Genomic DNA, 16,659 nt, shown 5'->3' with positions numbered 1-16,659 from the left:
TGATGATTGAATAAATAGATTAAAAGGCAAAATGATTATTGAGCCACAGGTGACTCGCGGTGTTTGGTTCTGCAAAATGATACAACTTTTAAAATTTATGTGTCCCAAAGAAAATCAAGAAGAAAACAGAACAGAAATTTTGTGATATTGATTAGTATTTGTTTTTGGAAGAGCTACTAGATATCTAGTCTAGGCTAGATAATATGTACATAGAATGTCATTTGTTCTCCTCCCTAAAAGCTAATTGTAATAGATTTTAGTATTTCTATAACTTACCTGACATAACTAAAGCCTAAAGAATTAAAATAAGTGGCTATCAATTAAGTGGAATTTGAACCCAGGTCTGTCTGTCTTTAAAACTTTTTCTTTTTTCATATGACACTTTTGATAACCTAACAAGCATAATTTAGAGGAATAAATCATGATCTGTACCGAGGCAATTCACCACCAATTAAATACAGCTCTGAAAGGTAGTATTTGGGAAATCATTTTGGCTCCAGGATTTCACAGTCTGGGGATGGTAGGATAATAGAGTCACAAAATGTGTAGTTAAAAGAGCTGCCTTGAGTGCCAGCTCCCCCATATAATAATAGAGAAGCCTGAAAAAATCCATTTAAAGTTTCTGAGTCTCAGTGTCGTCACCTGTGAATTGAGATAATAGCCTAATGGGGTGTTTTGAGGATCAAACGAGAAAATGCATTTGAAAGTGCTTTATAAAATGGAAAATGGGGTACATGGTATCATTATTATCCTATATACCCCATAAAATCTTTGCATATCTCTCCAGCATAACAGTTTCTTTACACTTAAAAATGTCAGGCTGAACCCTTTCCACAAATATTTTTCATTTAATCTCCAAAGTTAAGAGGTCTGCAGAGCTTCTCCTCTTAGTCCATGTTGGAAGTCATGAAATAAATTAGCTGCACTATTATATACAATAAACTACCATTTTACACACACACCCTACATGGATGGCAACTTGTGTTTTTTAATTAATGCTTAATGAGCAACACAATTTAATTATCATTATCCACTGAGGTTGGGCAAGGCAAATAGAGTCAGATCAGAAACTAGGGGGCCAAAAGTGGGCAATTATGGGAAACAGCAGAGGGAGAAATTCAGGAGTTGTAATCTGGTAGCCTGTCCTGCATGTATTATCTTTTGCAGGAATAATTTTATTTTATTGTAATTGTGCTTTTGACTGCAGCTCTGAGTGTCCTCAGAGATGAGGCCTCTGTATTTTGAAATCATAAAGAACTGAATGCATCTGAACATGTGAAACTTAAGAAGGAGAAGCAGAGCTGGGGTGAATTTGGGCTCAGGCACAGAAATCCCACCTAAGTAGAGAGCACCAATATGCTTAAGACACGTATCGTGACGTCTGCTACACACAGCAGATTGCAAATATATTCATTCAGTGAGCATTTACTAAGCCACTGCTGTATGGGCTTCGGAACAGGTTCTGATACAAAGAAGCACTGTGCAAGTTAATGCTATTTATTACATTATCACCAACTTCTTTATCATTGTTATTGCTGTTACCAATCAGACACAATTCTAGGAAGGGCAAAGACATAAACCTGTATTCTTTACCTCTAAATATAGTGTTCTCACAGTGTTCTGGTCAGTTTCTAATACATGGTCACTGCTCAAAATATATCTAAAGAATAATTGAATAAATAATGAAATGTTGAGGGAAGGCCACCCTTCATCTTTGAGAATAACATCCAAATGAAAGTCTGAAAATTTCTAACAGAAAGGTGTGAATAATTCTAGGAAAGTGTCAGCGAAGGCCCTGGAAGGGCAGCCCTGAGACTTTGATCTTCCTGAAGAAGCTGAAAGGAAAGTATCTAGCTGGAAAATGTTCCCTAGGAACTGGTCCGGATGTTAAATGGATGGATTACATAATGTACACAGAGAATCATGGCTTAAGTGCTATTAAGCACAGAACATCATTAATGTTACTGTTTAAAAGAGCAGAAAATCCTGTTGCTTTCTAGGTGGTAACCCTAGCACAGCAGAATTTTCCTCTCGGTCTGGTCGTGGATTGGGGTATTGGCTGGACTACCCATCGTGTCCTAGATGCATGTCACGTGGCCAGATGTGGTGCAGCCAGGGCATGCTTGGCTCCTCTTCATGCCTCATCAGAACTGGGGCAACAGAGTCCTTCCTATCCACTGATCTTAGATTGGCCCACGCAACCAGTGATTCCCCATACTTCTGACTTGTGTTGGTCTTTCTGCATTGTGATGCAATCATGTCACTTTTATGCATTAAAACTGTTTGTGATTACCTTTGGCTTAAAAAATATCCAAACTCCTTAGCAAGATGCATCTTGAACTTAGGCTGTCCACCCTCTCTTCTGATTATCCCAGCATCTATGAAGACCCTAAAGGACTTAGGGACCTTTCCACTTCAGCAAAAGGCTTTTCTGAAGTGTGTTCCCCTGATAAACTTCTGAGCCTTTGCAAGCATAACCTCATCCTTGAAGCCTCTCTTTTCTCCCATCTGCAGAAGCCCACACCATGTCTTCCTTGTCTGTATGTCCGTATCACTGAATGATTTTCCTCTATTAACCAGGACATTTGGCTTGCAGTCTTGGGAGTCCAGCTGAAGCAACTTAAGTAACAAACTGGATTTATTCATTCATGTTACCAAACTACATAGTGACTAGGCCTTAGGATGACTGCATTCGAAGTGTCGGACCAAATCAGGAACTCTCTCTCAAGCCACTAGCTTCCTGAGACAGAAACTACAAATGCTGACTTCACCATGTTTGCATCTATATCTACTTGAAACCAGAGAGGGGAAGCAAGCTCTTTCTATTAATCCCAGAAGGAGCATGGCCTGGCTTAGCTCCTCTATGCATCATGGAGACGGGGAGGATACACGGATGTACCCAGGCTGAGTCGAGGCGCCTGCTTGGACCTGAGAGTGGGATGCCATAATTAATGACACTCATCAGCACCTTATTAGCTTTGTAGTGGGAACAAAAACAATGCACCTGAAGAAGAGGATACAACCTAAGAAGGGATTCAAGCCAGCCAGAAAAACAGGTGTTAAGTGCACTGCTTTTTAGTGTGTAACTAATGATGCTTCAGTTAAGATTATAACTGAATTTTATGTACCTCTCATTAGACTTTGAGCTCCTGGAGTTCAAGTACTTGTTTTACTTATTTGCCTATCGAAAGCACCTAGCATGATGCCTGCCGCCAAGTTGGTACTTAGGTAATGTTTGTTTTTGAATGGATAAATGGATGGCTCTCCAGTGCTCTGTGAATAAAACACCCCATGAACACAGTGACAGAATACACTAGTGTTTTGAAGTAAGTTAAACAAATGTTTGTAAAGCCTCTATAATTTGAAGGTCATTGAATGATTCAAAACCAAGCTAAAACACAATGACCTTTGAAATGCAACCAGTATTGAGTTCATAGCATTAATGTTTTTACAAAAGACATGTAATCCTCACAAAAATCCCGTAGTTTTCAGTATTATTCCTAGTTTGGAAATTAAAAAGATGAAGTTAAGAGATCTTGGGGCTTCCCTGAGCTTTCACCGGTGATAAATCACAGAGCAAGAATACAAACTCAAGCCCTCTGATCTCAACTCTAGGCTGTTGTCTTTTTTTCCCCAATTCTCATATGTGTTTTTAAAATTTTATTTCATTTGTACCTGTTTGCAGTTTATGTAGTTTATAGTCGTCATGGTTACATGTACATATTACAGCATATTTCTTTCTTTTTGTTATTCCCCTTCCCTTTCCCTCCCTCCCCCCTCCCTCCAACTCCAGTTCCTCTATCCCGTTTTTCATTCCTGGTAATGTTGTCATAGATTGTGTTATGGCCTATAATCTTTACATTAGTTGGGGTTATTAGGTTCCTGTACATGGCATATCTCTGTCCTTATTTCCCCATCCCCTCCTCCTCTCCCCTTGTCTTGTTCCCTTAGACCACTTCCCTATTGCAAGAGATCCATCACCTTGTACCTTTCTATCCATCCTTTATCACTTTCTTTGGTTGTACTTCGCCTCACTTAAATGACAGATACCAAAAAACAGTAGTTAAATGCCTCCAAGTAGATGGCAGTGCCTTAACTGTATGTGGGTTGTCAGGCCTGAGGGCCTCTTCCATCTTTATCAAGGGAAGTGCTAACCTTCTCTCCTTTCATACAACCCTAGTGCTGTGCTCCTCAGCAAATTATTTAACACCTCCTGGCAAAATAAGGGTAATAACACTTATGTCCAGAGATTGCTATGAGGAGTAAGACCAGGCACAAAGCCTGGTCCAGGTTAGAGACCTGGTGGATAGTAGATGCTACATTTGTCTGCAACAATGAGAGCTGCCTATCTCAGCCAGTCCTTGTCCTTGTCCCAGTCCCACACCCAGGAAATGCTCAGTGTTCTTCTCCTCTCTAGCAGCGGCCCCCACTCTGTCTGCAGCAGCACCTCACCCCCAGAACTAGCTATAAATTGGTTAAGTCTCCTGAGCTCCCCCTTCCTAACTAAAGCCAACCATCCAGGCCCCTCTTGCTGCCTCAGATAGCTGACTTCTAGGAGCATGAGGAGACGTGAATCCTAGAGCTTGCTCCAACATTAGTTAGCATTGTTCTCTAGAGCATAAAATCAGAGTGTTGGGCCAGAGAAATCATTACATTAAATTCTGTGATTGAAATGTCAGCGAAAATATTCTTACTGAAGAGTAAAGCAATACTATTACTCAGTCTCCAAAAACATAAAGGTCATGTACCTTTACAGTCATCATATATACACCAGCATTGGCATTGCCTGAGTTTATCTGATCAATTTCTATTACTTTTCACCATTTCTGCTTGCTCTACTTCTCTGCAGGGATTTCATGCCTGCAGCGTACTTTCAGAATTTTTTCCTGAACATAGATTTTTGGGATGGCTGAGATAGAAGGACAGAGAAGGAAGCAATAGCACAGATGACATTTCTTTTAGGCTTACTGCCTAGATCTCAGTTGGCCCACTGCCACCTTCTCATTAGTGCTACCAACTGAATCTGATTAGCCACTCTGATTTATTTTTGGCAACCTGGAGGAGCAAGGGCCAATGCTTATTTTCATGGCTGATACAGTCATCCCCAAAGCTGTCGTTAGCATTTGGAAGATGAGTCCCTTCTCTGGAACATCTCTCTGTCTTTGAAGCATCATGACATGTTAGACATACACTTCTTACACACTTTACAAAATTGAGTCTGTTTATTCCTATTCTTATTATCACAACCACCTTCAGTTATTGGCTACTAAAGCATACAGTAAAATGTTCTTAATAATTATGAATTTGATGTTTGTAAACTTATGATTTTCTGAGTTAGTGTATCAATTTCTATAATCCTAAAAAAAATTAAAGCCAGATTTCAGTGCTATTGTATATTTATTGCTTGATTTGTCTAGATTTTGGTTAATAGGTTTTTCTGCTAAGTATTAAACACTACGATTTATGTGAAAGGGATGAGTAATAAGGAAAAAGAAACAATATTTTCTTCCAAAAATGAAATTTTTAGATATTGATCCCAATTATCTCATGTGCACAATATATATATTGTGGACTATATATTTGTGGACAATAGGGTTTAATTTTTTTAGGTCACTGGGATACTAAAATTCTGATACTCCAGGTAAATTCTAAAGTATGTTTGTTCTTTACAAAATCATCATGAAAAAAACACATTTTGTCAATTTTTTCAATAAGTTATTTACTCATCACTAGAATTTCCCATTCGATAAGCATTTCATGACCAGCACCAAACTAAAGCTCCTGCTAAGTTGGATTCCTCAGCACTCAGCGCTGTGTGCTTGCTACTTAATGAAAATACCAGTTAATAACCTCTATCGATATGGGTGTTATTACTCTTTCTTTTCCTCTTTCTTGAGTCTTTCCTGTCCAGGAGGACATTCTTGCTATTTCCAGTCAGCTTCTTATAAAGTTTGTCTATAGAGAATTCTAAGGAAAGCAAAACAGATAAAAGTTTTCATCTGCATCTCTCAAATGACCAATGATGTTGAATATTTATTCATATGTTTATTTGCTGCTTTTACTTCTTTGTCTGAGAAATGTCTATTCCACCTCACCCCAGAAAGAATGGCTGCTATCAAGAAATCAACCAACAATGAATAAATCAACCAGTAACAAATTCTGGTGGGGCTGTGGGGAGAAAGGAACCCTTCTCCATTGTTGGTGCGAGTGCAGACTGATGCAACCACTGTGGAAATCAGTATGGAGATACCTCAAAGAACTAGGGTTAGCGGTCCCATTTGACCCAGCTATTCCCCTGCTGGAGATCTTCCCAAAAGAATTAAAAGAACCATACCACAGCGATATATGTACACCCCAGTTTACAGCAGCACAGTCTGTAATAGCAAAAGCTTGGAAACAGCCCAAATGCCCATCAGCTGGAAACTGGATAAAGAAGATGTGGTTTTTTAATAAAATGGAGTAGTACTCAGCCATAAAGAATGAGAAACTAGAGACACTTACAGCTGAATGGATGCATATTGAGGCCATCCTCTTAAGTGAAATAAATAGGACACACATGAGTAAATGCCAAATAGTTTCTCTAGTGTGAGAAACTGAAAGTGTAAATAAGGACTAAAATGTATAATAGATAATGTGAAATAGGAAGAAATGGTTCAAAGGGAAATGGGTAGTAGGAGGGGAAGGGGAAAGGGAAGAAGGGAAAGGAAAAATTATGAGAAAAAATAGGAATGAAGTGTTTGTAAATAGGGAAGGGTGGAGGGGGTGAAGGGCACACAGGTAATGGGGGAAAAAATAAGAACCAAGATACATCATGTACAGGTACAAGCACCCAATGATAAATGTAAACGTATTGTATACCTAAAATGTACCAATAAAAGAATTTAAGCAAAAAAAACAAATAGAAGTTAAAATTTGCAGGGAGTGTCTGGCATGGTGGTGTAGACCTGTAATCTTAGCCCTCTGGAAGGCAGGAGGATCAGGACTTCAAGGCCAGCTGAGACAACTTAGCAACTTAGAGAGACCCTGTCTCAAAATTTTGAATAAACAGAGGGCTTGGAATATAGCTCAGTGTGAAGGCCTCAGGTTCAATCCCCAGTGCCACAAAAAAAAAAAAAGTTAAGGAGAATGTTTTAAAGAGAGAAGGATGCTATGCTTGGCGGGGGTGGGGGGGGTAGTTTAAGAAGTATTGCTTGAGACCCTGGATAAAATAGTTATTTAGGTTTAGTTGTGTTGTTGCTTTAATGCCACAGTCTTAATCAGAAATATGCTAACACTTATTATTTTCTTTAAAAGGAAAGGTAGAGGGTGAGGCAGGAGATGTGGAAGCCAACCTACATATTAGTTGTTTTCCCCCTCTGAAGTCCTAGCAGGAGCAGAAGTGAGAGCTCTTTGTTTTGATCTAAAAATGCAACTTAAGACAAGCCACCAGGACAGGGTGAGGAGGACCCCTCCCCCCAGGCAGGCGCACCAGCTGACGGCTGGGCCAAACGGAGCCAGTGGCGCCAAGTGGGTCCAAACGGAGCCAGTGGCGCCAAGTGGGTCCAAGCGGAGCCAGTGGGGCCAAGTGGGTCCAAGCAGTTGCAGGCTGACCGGGACCTGCTTGCTCTGGCTTGTTCCACCAGCTTTCCAGCAGCCACCAGGACAGGCTACTTGGTTACACACTGCAGAGGCACAGGGGGACAAAAGCCATTGTCCTGAGCTCCAGAAGTGAACAACAGAGAGAGTGCCTGTGTCAGGCTCCCTGATGAAAACAAGCCCACTGGAAAAGTTAAGGGAATCTCTGCAATAAAGGTACACCACCATGATTGGTAAGTTGGAGGGATTATCAGCTCCCATTGGAAACTAGACTTTCTTCAGGGGAAAAGCAGCTGAAACTTGCAGTAGAAACTTGCAGAGTGCAACCCTGCAGGAGAACAGAGAGCTCAGCTTGGGACTTGCAACCAGAAATCTGCCTGAATCTCACGGGTCTGGGACTAGCTTACTGAGACTCATTGACTTATAACTGCACACTGCTGCCCACGTCTATTGTGACAGCAGAGACACACCTTGAAGGAGGCCCTTTATTTTTTAAAGGTGATAGATTAATAACTACCACAGATTGTCATTCTTTAAGAGGTATTTGATGCTATGGTGTTGCTGATTGTATGACTTGGACTAAGGTGTCGTGATTGATCTAAACAGTTTTCCTTCCTGTTATAAAGAAAATGAGATAGCCTCAGAGTCATTAAAGACTCAAAACCTAAAGACCAGCTATATCTGGTAGACACCTCTGAGAAGCAATCATTCCATAAGGGTTTTAAATAGATCAACAAAGATACTTACAATAAACAACTTCATAATATCAACCCAGGAACTAAACCAGGGACAGTACCAAAAACAAAAATGAGAAGGCATTTAAACAAGTCACAAACCTAGACTTCCACCCCACAAAAGGCAATTTCTGGGGAAAATGAGGTGTAAAAGTCTGATAATCAACCACCTGGACACCCTGAACTGACAGCACAGGAAGTAACAAAAGAGATGAATGAGGCTCTAGAAAAATTCAAAGCAGAAATAATCTCCCAGATAACTAGAGAGATGGTGAGCAGAGTGAAAGACATGATTAGAACAGAAACTGATAAAAAAAATAGATGAGCTCAGAAACATGCTGGAAGCCAGGAATGCCCAGCATAAGAAAGAAATGGAAACCATGATTGCCCAACATAAGAAAGAAATGGAATACATGAAACAGATTCAAACAGATATTCAGGAGATTAAAAACTCCATTGAAAGCATGCAGAGCAGATTAAGAGAATCTGAAGATAGAATATCAGATATAGAAGACAGGATTGTGGTGAAGGACCATGAAAACAGGAATTTCTTAAAAATAGTAAGGGACCATGAGTAATCAATTCAACAGCTGCTAGATGATGCAAAGAAGAATAGCATAAGACTGATAGGACTCCACGAAAAAACAGGAGAAAGTACAATTGACATAAAAAAATCTGTTCACAGAAGTAATAATAGAAAACTTCCCAGACAGAGGAGGAGAATTGGACATATAGATAAATGAGACATATAGAACTTTACCCAGCCATGATCAAAAAAAATCTACACCTAGACGTATAATAGTCAAGATCCCAGAAACCCAACAGAAGAACAAAATCCTACAGGCAGTTAGAGAAAAGAAACAAATCACCTATAAAGGAAAGCCCATCAGAATCACGGCAGACTTCTCAACACAAACCCTCAAATCAAGGAGAGCCTGGAGTGAAGTATTTCAAGCCCTAAAAGAAAATAACTTCCAACCTAGACTGTTGTATCCTGCAAAATTATCTTTCAAAATTGATGGGGAAATTAGATACTTCCATGACAAAGAACACCTGAGAAATTTCATGAACACCAAACCAGCACTCCAAACAGTTCTAAGCAATATCCTAGAAAAAGGCAACGAAGGTCACAACTCCATGAGGCTCAACAGAGGGAAGCCACCAGACAAGGTAAGAAACTAAAGGGAAAGGGGGGAAAAGAAATAAGAGCCAACAACAGTAAAACATCATGACAAGGATGAGTCAATATCTCTCAATTATAACTATCAATGTTAATGGCCTCAATTCACCAATCAAAAGAAGTAGACTGGGCCGGGGATTTAGCTCAGTGGTTTCGTCACCTGCTGTGCAAGCACAAGGACCTGAGTTCAATCTCTGGCACCAAAAACAAAAACAAAAGAAGTAGACTGACAGAATGGATTAAGAAGCAAAATCCAGCATTATGCTGTATACAAGAAACACACCTAACTCAAAAAGAAATTCAGGGCCAGGGATTTAGCTCAGTGGTTTCACTGCCTGCTGTGCAAGCTCAAGGACCTGAGTTCGATCCCTGGTACCAAAAAAAAAAAAAAAAGAAAAATTCATAGACTGAAAGTAAAAGGATGGAAAATGACTCTCCATGCAACAGGAACCCAGAAAAAAGCAGAGGTAGCAATCTTATTTGCAGACAAAGTAGATTTCAAACCAAAACTAATTAAGAGAGCCAAAGATGGTCATTACATCCTTGTGAAGGGAACAATCCAAGAGGAAGAGATGACAATCCTAAATATATATGCACCAAATAAGAATGCCCCCAACTATACAAAACAAATATTAATGGACATGAAAAACCAAATAAGCACTAATGCAGTTGTAGTGGGGGACCTCAATACCCCCCTATCACAAATAGACAGATCATCTAGACAAAAAATTAACAACAAAATTCTAGAACTGAACCAAGCTATTGAACAAATGGACTTAATAGATATTTACAGAGTGTTCCACCCACAAAATCAGAATACACATTGTTTTCAGCTGCACACGGGTCATTCACCAAAATAGACCACATGCTAGCTCATAGGACATGTCTAAGTCAATGTAAAAGAATTAAAATTACTCCCTGTATATTATCAGACCACAGTGCAATAAAATTGGAGATCAGTAACATGAGAAACTGCAAAACTCCCACAAACACCTGGAAATTGAATAACACCTTCCTGAACAACCAATAGGTCACAGAGGAAATTAAAGAAGAAATTAGACAGTTTCTACAAGTAAATGATGATGCCAGTACAACAATAAAAGTTGGGACACAATAAAAGCAGTTCTATGCAGGAAATTCATAGCAGTGAATGCCCATATTAGGAAAACAGAGAGAACTCAGATAAATAATCTAATGCAGAACCTCAAACTCCTAGAAAAAGAAGAGAATAACAAACCCAAAGCCCGCATAACAGAGGAAATTATAAAGATCAGAGCAGAAATCAATGCAATGGAGACTAAGAGAATGATACAAAAAATTAATGAATCAAAGAGTTGGTTTTTTGAAAGAATAAATAAAATCGATAAACCTTTAACCAACCTTATCAAAAAAAGGAAAGAAAAGACTCAAATCCATGCAATTAAGAATGAAAAAGGGGAAGTCACAACAGAACCAGCAGAAATCCAGAGGATCATCAATACCTACTTCGAGAACCTCTACTCTAATAAAATGGAAAACACAGAAAAAATGGACAGATTCCTAGATACATATGAAATACCAAAGTTAAATGAAGAAGATATAGAAATTCTAAACACCCCAATTACAATGAGTGAAATTGAAAATGTAATAGAAAATTTACCAACAAAGAAAAGCCCAGGTCCTGATGGCTTCACTGCTAAATTCTACAAGACATTTAAAGAAAAGCTAGTGCCATTACTCTTTAAACTCATCAAGGAAATTGAAAAGGGGCTGGAGATTTAGCTCAGTGGTTCTGCTGCCTGCCTTGCAAGCACAAGGTACTGAGTTTGATCCCCAGTACCAAAAAAAAAAAAAAGGAAAATGAATGGGGCCAGGGATTTAGCTCAGTGGTTTTGCCACCTGCTGCACAAGCGCAAGGACCTGAGTTCGATCCCCAGTGCCAAAAAAAAAAAAGAGAGAGAGAGTACCAAAGGAAATTGAAAGGGAAGCAAGGCTTCCAAACTCATTCCTGGAAGCAAGTGTGACTTTGATTCCAAAACCAGGAAAAGACCCAACCCAAAAAGAGAACTACAGGCCAATCTCCCTAATGAACATGGATGCAAAAATCCTTAACAAGATACTGGCAAACAGAATACAGAGGGTCATCAAGAAGATCATACACCCTAACCAAGTCGGATTTATCCCAGGGATGTAAGGATGGTTCAACATACATAAATCAATAAATGTAATACACTATATTAACAGAATCAAGGTCAAAAACCATATGATCATCTCAATAGATGCAGAAAAGGCATTCCACAAAATCCAATACCCATTCATGATAAAAATCCTACAGAAAATTGGAATAGAAGGTCTTTATCTTAACCTGATTAAGGCTACCTATGAAAAAACCAACAGCCAACATCATACTAAATGGTCAAAAACTGAAAACTTTCACACTAAAATCAGAAACAAGACAAGGATGCTCACTATCACCACTCCCGTTCAATATAGTTCTGGAAACATTAGCCACAGCAATTAGAAAAGAGAAAGAAATAAAAGGAATAAAGATAGGAAAGGAAGAAGTTAAATTGTCATTATTTGCTGATGATATGATACTTTACATAGAAGACCCAAAAAACTCTACCAAAAGACTTCTGGACTTAATTGACAGATTCAGTAGAGTAGCTGGATATAAGGTCAACACTCAAAAAACAATAGCCTTCTTATACACAAATAGCAGACTCATTGAGAAATTAGGGAAACAATTCCTTTTACAATAGCATCCATAAAAATGAAATATCTAGGAATCAATCTAACAAAGGAAGCAAAAAACCTCTACACTGAAAACTACAGCACCCTGAAAGAGGAGATCAAGAAAGATATAAGAAAATGGAACGGCATCCCTTGTTCCTTGGTAGGAAGAATCAATATTGTGAAAATGGCCATACTTCCGAAACTGCTATATAGATTTAATGCAATGCCAATTGAAATTCCAACAATGTACTTCACAGAGCTAGAGAAAACAATCCAAAAATTCCTTTGGAACCATAAGAGACCTAGAATAGCAAAAGCAATTCTGGGCAACAGAGAGACAGCTGGGGGTATCACAATACCCAACTTGAAGCTATACTACAAAGCTACTGTGATAAAAACATCATGGTACTGACAAAGAAACAGACCTGAGGATCAGTAGAATAGATTAGAAGATGCAGAAACAACTCCAGACATACTCAGCCACCTCATCTTTGACAAAGGAGCCAACCACCCTCATTGGTGGAAAGATAGCCTATTTAATAAATGGTGCTGGAAAAACTGGATTTCAACCTGCCAAGATTAAAACTAAACCCATACCTATCACCATGCACTAAACTAAGATCAAAGTGGATTAAAGATCTAAATATTAAAACAGAAACACTAAACTTACTGGAAGATAAGTTAGGTAGAACTCTTGAAGATATTGGCATAGGAAAAGACTTTATGAACAAAACCTCAGTAGCACGGGAACTAGCACAAAGAATCAACAACTGGGATTTCATCTTATTGAAAAGCTTCTGCACTGCAAGAGAAACCACCAACAGAGCTAACAGACAACCTACAATGTGGGAAAAAAATTTTAGCACCTGTAACTCAGACAAAGGGCTACTATCTAGAATATATAAAGAACTGAAAAAAATCAGAGCCCCCAAATTCAAAGACCCAATTCAAAAATGGGCATCTGAAATGAACAGACATTTCTCAGACAAAGAAGTAAAAGCAGCAAATAAACATATGAAAAAATGTTCAACATCACTGGTCATTTGAGAGATGCAGATGAAAACACCACTGAGATTCCACCTCACCCCAGAAAGAATGGCTGCTATCAAGAAATCAACCAATAACAAATGCTGGCGGGGTTGTACGGAGAAAGGAACTCTTCCCCATTGTTGGTGGGAGTGCAGACTGGTGCAGCCACTATGGAAATCAGTGTGGAGATACCTCAAAGAACTAGGGCTGGAGGTCCTATTTGTCCCACCTATTTCCCTGCTGGGTATTTTCCCAAAAGAATTAAAAGAATCATACCACAAAGATATATGTGTACCCATGTTTATGGTGGCACAGTTTGTAATAGCTAAAGCTTGGAAACAGCCTAAGGGCCCAACAACTGGAAACTGGATAAAGAAGATGTGGTTTTTTTATAAAGTGGAGTACTACTCAGCCATAAAGAATGAGAAACTAGGGTCATTTATAGCTAAATGGATGCATATTGAGGCCATACTCTTAAGTGAAATAAATAAGATACACATGTGTAAATATCAAATAGTTTCTCTAGTGTGAGAAACTGAGAGTGTAAATAAGGACTAAAAAGATTAATAACTAATAATTGATACTTTGAAATAGGAAAATGTCCAAAGGGGTAGGGGTGGTAGGAGGGGAAGGGGAAAGGAAAGAATGGAAAGGAAAAATTATGAGAAAAGAAAAAAAAATGGAAACGAAGTATGTAAATAGGGAAGGGTTTAGAGGTGAAGGGCACACAGTTAATGGGGAAAAAATAAGAACCAAGACACATCATGTACAGGTACAAGCACCCAAAGATAAATCTAAATGTATTGTATACCTAAAATGTACCAATAAAATAATTTAAGAAAAAAAATAAAAAATAAACAAAAAATAAAAAATGAAAATGCAACTTAATAATTCACACTAGGAGGTCCTGAGTCATGCGGAAGATGCCGAATCACCCCGCTGCAGACAGGCAGGTCTGTCCATGCCCTGCTGAGGTCCTGAGTCGCACAGAACACACAGAATCAGCCCACTGCAGACAGGCAGGTCTGTGCACGCCCTACTGAGGTCCTGAGTCACGCGGAAGAAGCTGAATCACCCCACTGCAAACAGGCAGATCCACCCATGCCCTGCTGAGGTCCTGAGTCTCACAGAACATGCTGAATCAGCCCGCTGCAGACAAGCAGGTCTGTGCACTCCCTACCGAGGTCCTGAGTTGCACAGAACACACCGAATCAGCCTGCTGCAGACAGGCAGGTCTGCCCACACCTTACCGAGGTCCCCACTCACACGGAATATGCCGAATCAGCCCACTGCACACAGGAAGGTCTGTGCACGACCTGCCGAGGTCCTGAGTCAAGCGGAAGACACCGAGTCACCCCGCTGCAGACAGGAAGCCACCTGGTTCCACACTACAAAGACACAGAAGACATCAGACCACCAGACCAAGGTACTGAGTCCTGCTGTTCCCGGCCCAGAGGGAGGGGCTTCTGAGCCACCATCCCATTGCTCCTGGTCCAGAGGAAGGGGCTTCCCGGCCACCATCCCTCCCGCTGCTCCCAGCCAATAGAAAAGGGCTTTTGGGTCACCATCCCTACCGCTGCTCCCCACCCCTGTCCCACCTCACCCAGCTCAGAGGAGATAATCTGTGCAGGTGCTAACAGCCCCCCGCCCCAATCAAAATGAGAAAACACATAAATAAGTCTCAAAACCAGACTTCCAGATCACCTACAGCAACCACAAAGGGAAATGAGATGGACCATTCTGATACTCAACCACCTGGACCCACTGAACTGGCAACAAAAGGAGATCTGGAAAAATGAAATCAGAAATAATTTCCCAGATAACAGGCGAAATTGTGCCCCTAGTGCAAGACATGATTGATAAATCTAGAGAGGAGCTCAGGAACATGATGGAATCCCAACATAGGAAACAAATGGAAACCATAAAAGAGATGCAAATAGATTTGCAGGAGATGAAAAACTCCATTGAAAGTCTACACAGCAGAATGAGCCAATGTGAGGACAGAATTTCAGATATAGAAGATAAGATTGCAATTAGTGACCAGGAAAAGAAAAATTGCTTCAAAATTATAAGGGAACATGAGAAATCAATCCAGCAGCTGCTAGATGATGCAAAAAAGAATAACATAAGACTGATTGGGCTCAATGAAGAAACAGGACAGAGTGGAGATGACATAAAAAAATCTCTTCACAGAAATAATGGCAGAAAACTTCCCAAGCAGGGGAAAAGAGCTTGACATACAGATAAGTGAGGCATATAGGACTCCAAATAGTCTTGATCAAAAAAAGTCTACACAAAGGCATGTAATTGTTAAGATTCCAGAAACTCAACAGAAGAACAAAGTTCTACAAGCAGTCAGAGAAAAGAAACAAATCACATACAAAGGAAAGCCCATCAGAATCACAGCAGACTTCTCAACACAAACCATCAAGGCAAGAAGAGCTTGGAGTGATGTATTCGAAGCCCTAAAAGAAAACAGCTTCCAACCCAGATTGATGTACCCTGCAAAACTATCTTTCAAAATGGATGGAGAAATAAGATACTTTCATGACAAAGAGCACCTTAGGAAATTTGTGAATACCAAACCAGCACTCCAAAGAATTTTAGACAATATCCTAGGAACAGACATTGAGGATCACAACCCCAGGAAGCAAAGCAGAATGAACCCATCTGGCATGACAAGAAATTAAATGTAAAGGGGGAGAACCCAATAAAAAGAAAAAGTCATGGCAATGACAAGTCAGTACGTTTCAGTTATAACCATCAACGTTAATGGTCTCAATTCACCAATCAAAAGAAATAAACTGGCAGAATGGGTCAAGAAGCAAAACCCAACAATATGCTGCATACAAGAAACACACTTCATTCAAAAAGAAACTCATAGACTGAAAGTTAAAGGGTGGAAAACAATACTCCATGTGACAGGAACCTGAAAAAAAGCAGGAGTAGCTATCCTCTTGGCAGATCAAGTCGATTTCAAACCAACACTGATTAAGAGAGATGAAGAAGGACACTACATCCTTGTAAAGGGAAGAATCCAAGAGGAAGAGATGACAATCATAAATATCCATGCACCAAACACTAGTGCACTCAACTATATAAAACAAATACTAAGGGACATGAAAAGTCATATATACACTCATACAATTGTAGTGGGGGACCTCAACACCCCACTGTCACAAATAGATAGATCAACTAGACTAAAAATAAGTAATGAAATACTAGAACTCAATTGAACTCTTGAACAAATGAACTTAACAGATGTTTCCAGAGTCTTCCACCCCACAAAATCAGAATACACATTCTTCTCAGCTGCACATGGGTCATTCTCCAAAATAGACCATATACTCACACATAGAACATGTTTAAGTAAGTGCAAAGGAATTGAAGTTATCCCCTGTATATTATCAGATCATAGTGCGATGA

The 16,659-nt window shown here is 39.6% G+C and overlaps 1 protein-coding gene and 1 non-coding gene across 4 annotated transcripts in view; one reads left to right on the top strand and one right to left on the bottom strand.

Annotated features, from left to right (window-relative positions):
* Ptpro (protein tyrosine phosphatase receptor type O) overlaps positions 1–16,659 on the top strand; it is a 249,838-nt gene that overhangs the window by 111,429 nt on the left and 121,750 nt on the right. The window lies entirely within an intron of this gene.
* LOC147827504 (U6atac minor spliceosomal RNA) lies at positions 4,052–4,177 on the bottom strand. The gene has a single exon (XR_015452388.1). It is a non-coding gene; the product is annotated as a U6atac minor spliceosomal RNA (small nuclear RNA).

Source organism: Heterocephalus glaber, unplaced genomic scaffold (genome assembly GCF_053883595.1).
Source record: "Heterocephalus glaber isolate CG9 unplaced genomic scaffold, H.glaber_assembly_v1.0 deba00001444, whole genome shotgun sequence".
In the NCBI taxonomy this organism is placed as follows: Eukaryota; Metazoa; Chordata; class Mammalia; order Rodentia; family Bathyergidae; genus Heterocephalus; species Heterocephalus glaber.
Note: the sequence above shows the minus strand (reverse complement) of the source record. Positions and strands in the feature narration are given on the sequence as shown.